The following is a 6,131-nucleotide window of genomic DNA, read 5'->3' as shown; positions in this document are numbered from 1 at the left end:
TAAATAGTCAGGTATTGCATGTTTTAAAAATTCTTGCAGCAGCCCTAGCCAGTTTGGCTCAGTGGATAGAGCGTTGGCCTGCAGACTGAAAGGTCCAGGTTCGATTCCTGTCAAGGGCACATGCCCAGGTTGTTGCCTTGACCCCCAGTGGGGGGCATGCAGGAGACAGCCGATCAGTGATTCTCTCTCATCATTGATGTTTCGATCTCACTCTCCCTCTCCTTCCTCTCTGAAGTCAATTAAAATATATATGTGTGTGTGTGTGTGTGTGTGTGTGTGTGTGTGTGTGTGTGTGTGTGTAATTCTTGTGGCACACACGTGTGCCTGCTGTGGCACACCAGTGGAAAATCACTGCCTTAGTGGTTCTTCTGCCCATGGTGTTGGCAAAGATGGAGCATCCAAAATGAACTCACATGGCTGGCAGCTGGTGCTGGCTGGTGGCTGGGACCTGAGCTGGGGCTGTCACCAGAAGCACCTTGGCTTCCCGCTACCTGGTCTCTAGCCATGGCTTGGGTTTCTCACAACATGGGGTTGGATTCCAGAATGTCAATTCTGCCATGTGCTTATTTTTTTATTTTTGGTATAGAAAAGGTGGAAATTTATTGAAGAACAAGTACAGACTCCCATGTGGGGAGGGGAAAAGAGTCCCCTGCCATGTACTATTGAGCAAATGCAGTCACAGGGCAAGTCCAGATTCAAGGGGATGAGAGACAAGCTCCACCTCTTGATGTGGGAGGGGCATGTGTGCCCATGCAGGGAGGGGAATTGAACTATTGAAGATTGACTCCATAAATATTTAAATATAAATACAGGTTGGAGCAAGAGTAAGTTTACTGTTGTTCATATGAAAAATAATACAATAATTAATAAATAATAATAGAATAAACTCTGTTTTGTGTACTTACAATGATCAACCTACTTTTGCCCACCGTGTGTGTGTGTGTGTGTGTGTGTGTGTGTGTGTTCTTAGTCTTCACATATCTTTGTAAATAGGCGGGATTATTTTTGTAGCTTAATTCCTAGAAGGGAGTTGTTGGCTTACTCTCAGCGGTTCTCGAACTGTGGGTCGCGAACAATGAAAATACATCCTGCATATCAGATATTTACATTACGATTCATAACAGTAGCAAAATTACAGTTATGAAGTAGCAACAAAAATAATTTTATGGTTGGGGGTCACCACAACATGAACTGTATTAAAGGGTCGTGGCATTAGGAAGGCTGAGAACCACTGGTTAAGGGATACACATTTCTAGATGGGAGGGGGTTAGGGGCTAGGTGAAAAGGTGAAAGGGATTACAGAGTGCAAATTGCCAGTTATACAAATAGTCTCGAGGATGTGAAGTGCAGCATAGGGCATGTAGTCATAATATTGTAATAACTGTGTATGCTATCAGATGAGGACTAGATTGATTGGGTGATCACTTTGTAATGTCTACAAATGTCTAATCACTATGTGGTACACCTGAAACTAATCTAATATTGTATGACAGCTGTAATTGGAAAATAAGTTAAATATTTTTTTGTTCTGAAGCATTTATTTAATTTTTTTTAAAAAGAATCATATTCATAATGCTGAACAAATTGACAAAACTGGTGCACAGGTACCTGCAAAAGGATGATCGCTATTTGTTTAGAGACCAGCTGCCTCCCAGTCACACTTCCTTATTCTTGATATAAACTGGAGACATATACTATTTTAAAATAACACTTTTTAAATAGTAAAATATACAAGAGATTCCCGAGCATAACAAACATATCTTGGAAATATGTGGCCATTTGAAGTATAAAAGAGCAAGTGGCATTGTTGTAAAAGTATGGTGTGAAGGGTTAGGGACAGTATACAACGCTCTGCCTTTCCCGGTGCATAACTACACAGCCGTTCAATGGGTACGCGTGCCAGAGGCGCACCGAGGTGCACAGTACGTGCAACTTCTTTAGCGGCCTGCGCCCTGAGCCCAGTTTGGGTTCATCCTTTCCAAATGGTCCTCCCAGGCTTCCTGATTTAATCTTGTCTGCAAAATGACTCCTCCTCCCGTCGAGGCATCCGATGAGGGCAGCCTCTATCTGGTCTTTTTCTTTTGTTAAGTTCATAAAAAAACCATTCTGTGTCCGCCAGGGTCCTGATTTTCGTGGACGCCCAGCCGGGCTCGACAGTCCCCACCCTGCCCACACATAGGCGGGGCTCCCTGAGGCAGCAGTTCCGGGGAAGAGATATGACTTGCATGGGTGTTGGTGGCTTTTTCTGAATTTTTTTTTCTCCTTCCCAATAGAAAGAAACTGGAGTTGTTTTCTTGGATTGGTACATTGTAACGGAGACACAGGAACAGTATCTACATCATCCAAAAGTATATCAAATCGAATCGGACTGCTTTTGATTTTGCTAAGTAGATGACTAAATCCTGGGGACAGTTTCCTTAGGAGGGAGTCCTCTCTGGACGATAAGCCACAGTCACGGGTGTTGACATCTCTCTCTTGTGGTTGGAGTGCAGGATGTGCGGTTGGAAGGTGGCAGGGATGACGCCCTCTGCGCAGCACAGTTAGACCTGCTGTGTCTGCGGGCGCATTTCTCTGGGGACCGATTCGCACCCACAGTTGTTTCAGTTTGCCGCGGATTCACTAATTTATTTGAAGTGCGCCCTTTCTCTGTCTGTGTGCTCCAATTTTTAAATATTTTTTTCTTCCTCAAGTTCTTTTAAAGCGCTCATGATTGGCGTGTCTGAAGTCTCTTGGTTTTGTTTATCAGTAAGTTTGTTGGTGAACTTCCAGGTGAAGAAGCCTTTTCCCGAGGAGAATGGTACCCGGGAACGCATGCCCCGGGCTGGCCCACGGAGACCGAGTATTCAGCCCCAGGGATCGGCCACTTCCGCCTGCTGACGTCGAAGGCGGCCAATGTGTTGGCACGTGAGGGTCCTGTGGGAGCTCTAGAATTATGACGAAGAGTTAACATTTTCATGTTCCACTTGCTTGACCTGAGCTTCAAGTTTTGAGATTGTTCTTTTCCAATCAGAAATCTGAGTCTGTGCACCAAGCGGTGTTCTCGGTTGTATTTAATGCGTGTTTCACTCTTTCGTGTTCTCTTCCAAGGGACTCCTACTCTCCTAAAAGATGAAACATTTTGTTTTCCTGTTTCAGTCTGGTGCCTTGTCATCTGAGAGTTTGTAGGCATTCTCAAACGCTTCCTCCGGCTCCTGCAGCCTGGACTGCAGTCCAATGCTGTGCTGTCTTTTTCTCGGTCACCTGCTCTCATTCCCTCCAGGAGAACATTCCTGCAGGATTTTGGGGGCACTGCTGGCTGCACCGAGGCATTCTCGGAAGCCGCTCACTTCTCTTTCTAGTAGGTTATTCTTATTTTCCAATGTCTTCACACCACTAGTGGCTTCATGCAGAGCACCATCTCATTGGCCGCATCTGTCTCCGGGAATTTGATTGGTTTTCTTCCGAACTTCAGCTGCAGAAATCTCTTTTGCCTCCAGCTTCTGTTTCAAGCTACAGTGGGGCCTTGACTTACGAGTTTAATTCGTTCCGTGACGGAGCTCGTAACTCAAATTACTCGTATGTCAAATCAAAAAGTGAACGAGTGAGACATGTGATGCTGGGCTGATGCTGTGGTGTTCACTGTGACGTTCGCTGCGCCAACTAGCGGTGGGGTATCTGAAGCTGGCTCGTAACCCGAATTTTAGCTCGCAACTCAAAGCAAAAAATCGGCCGAGAGATGGCTTGTATCTCGAAAAACTTGTTAGTCAGGACACTCGTAAGTCAAGGCCCCACTGTATTTATTTCTGATTCATAATGAGCTCGAAGATCCGCTACGTGCCGGGCCTGCTTTTCCTTCAGGTTCTTCAAAGGCTCCTCGGGAAAGCGTCTCCTCACTCTCTGGAAGCTGGGACGACTGACCGAGGCTGCAGTTAGCGTGACAGGTTTTCTTCTCCCACGGTGTTGACCGAGATGTCCTCACGAGTGACAGTATAGAGACCGAGGGAACGTGGACCTGGGCCTGCTTTCGCTTGGGAATGCGCGATTTTCCCGAGAGCTTTTGCAGGGGAAGGCATTTGGGGAGCCCAGACAACTGAGAGGTGACATTACTTGGGAGAAAGAATCTATGTCAGAGTGACACACTGGGCTCCAGAACAGAGTCTGGGAGAAGGAGATCGTGTTGTGGAGGGCGTCCAGAAAGCCAGGCGGCCGAGTCCTCACCACCTGCTCACTTGGCTTCATGTTTAACGTGGGGTCCAGAGTCGGCACCAGGCTGGCTGCCACTCGGGGGGAGGAGGGTGGGGCCAAGGGCTTGTCTGTGGCCGCGGGCAGAGAGTGGTACCTGTCCTGCTCCTCCAGGCCCCAATGCTCAGGCCTGTCAGGCCTGCAGAAGAGAAGCGAGAAGCGAGAGAACAAGTGTTTCTAGAGTAACATTTGTACCTAAAGAAAATGAAACGCGGGAAATTCTAGTCTTTGCCTATCTGAATATGAAAAGTTGCATGTGGACGGGAAAGGTTCACATGAAGGCCTTACCATGGAAGAGTCCTCCCTTCATGCTCTGAGTATTTAAAATTGAAATATATTACAAGTCAAGATCAACTTGCATAATTTAAAAAATTTAAAGACAACAATTTCTTTGTGAATAGTACAGACTTGTATGGAAGCAATGTAAAGAATTCAATAATTGAAATATTTATTGAGCATCTACTGTGCCAGGCTGGGCATAGGGAGACTGAGGCCCAAACAGGAAAATCACAGGAAGTTAGAGGGTGGTGAGCACTCGGTCAGTAAAATTTAAAAAACCAGATAGAAGGGAATATGTAGTTGGGGTCGGGGAGGGAGGAGAGGGAGGTCTGGCAGGTGCTGGTTTTGGACAGGGGTGGCCAGGGTTAGCTCACTGTAGGGTAACAATGAAGGAGTTGGCCATTTTAGCCGCATATGAGGCAGTTCCCATACAGGGGGAAGAACATTCCAAGTTCAGGAAGCAACCCATGCAAAAGCCCTACAATGAGAACTTATCTGGGGTCTGTGGGCAAACAGCCTCCCTGCTGAAGCAGAGAAAGGCAGAGAGCAGCAGAGCATGAGGTCAGAGCTAAATTAATTTTTTTTAAAAAAAGGCATACACGTCTCCAATTTGGACAGCCACTGCAAATTGTATTCGACAAAGCTGGTATTCGACAAAGCTGTTCCATACACAGAACCGTCGGTGAGAGCAGGAGTGCTCATTCTCCCTACGCTCACCAGTGCTGGGTACCGTTAGGTCTGACCAAATAATGGAATCAGCATCCCTACCCTGGGAACTGGCCTTCAGACCACTTCACAGCCAGCACTCCCTTTTGCTTAGACCACATTCCACTTGCTAAGACCATTATCTTTCCCCCCAGGGCCCGCCCAGAGGATTCGCCTCCCAGAAAAAGCCCGCCTAGAGTCCTTCCCTGGGTGCTGGTGCCATTTTGGGGCTCAGCCCATCTGGTTTTCCAGATCACCTACTTCATAATGCTTTACCCCTTTTGGCCTCGTGTGTGCCTCCTTCGGCGACTCCAACAGATACCATCCATTGTCTTCATCTCTGATGGGTGCAAAACGGCACCTTGTTTCTACGATTAGTGCTATTGAACATCTTTATAATGTTCATTCTTCTTTACACTTGAGAGATTAATTTGGGATACAACCATGAGTTTCCTATACTCCAGGCACCAGCAAAGAAACAGGGAGGTGACTTGGGGGTTTGGGGGCAGCGAAGACCCCCTAAGAGGACTCTGAATCAGGGCCTCGTCAAACTGCTTGCTGCCTGCCTTTGAGAGGGTTTCACAATGTTGCCGAGCAGATTATTAACCTTGTGCTATCCTCAGGCTCATTACTTACTTGGAACGCTGTGTCAGAGGGCCCTGTCATACCCCGGAAAAGAATGTTCTGCGTTTCACTGGGAATTGTGAGACCTGGTCTGAACCCTGAGCCCAGGGTCAGGGGCTGCACAGCACATGGTTAGATGGTTAGGAATGAAGAGGGTAGTGAGGTCAGGGGACTAAACCTCCTGTTAATGCCCTCCTGTTAACAAACTTGGCAGGCTTTTCCTCTCTTGCATTCGCATCCTCCCCACCCCCCGTCCCCCACCCACCCCACACACACACCAAAAAAAGATAAGAGGCTATAGG

The 6,131-nt window shown here is 47.1% G+C and overlaps 1 pseudogene; it reads right to left on the bottom strand.

Moving 5' to 3' along the window:
- Positions 1–1,830: 1,830 nt before the first annotated feature.
- On the bottom strand, positions 1,831–4,903 carry LOC102439839 (annotated as a pseudogene).
- Between the last annotated feature and the right edge of the window lie 1,228 nt (positions 4,904–6,131).

Source organism: Myotis lucifugus, unplaced genomic scaffold (assembly GCF_000147115.1).
Source record: "Myotis lucifugus unplaced genomic scaffold, Myoluc2.0 scaffold_28, whole genome shotgun sequence".
Taxonomy (NCBI): domain Eukaryota; kingdom Metazoa; phylum Chordata; class Mammalia; order Chiroptera; family Vespertilionidae; genus Myotis; species Myotis lucifugus.
The sequence above is the reverse complement of the archived record's forward strand: the minus strand, read 5'-3'. Positions and strand labels throughout refer to the sequence as shown.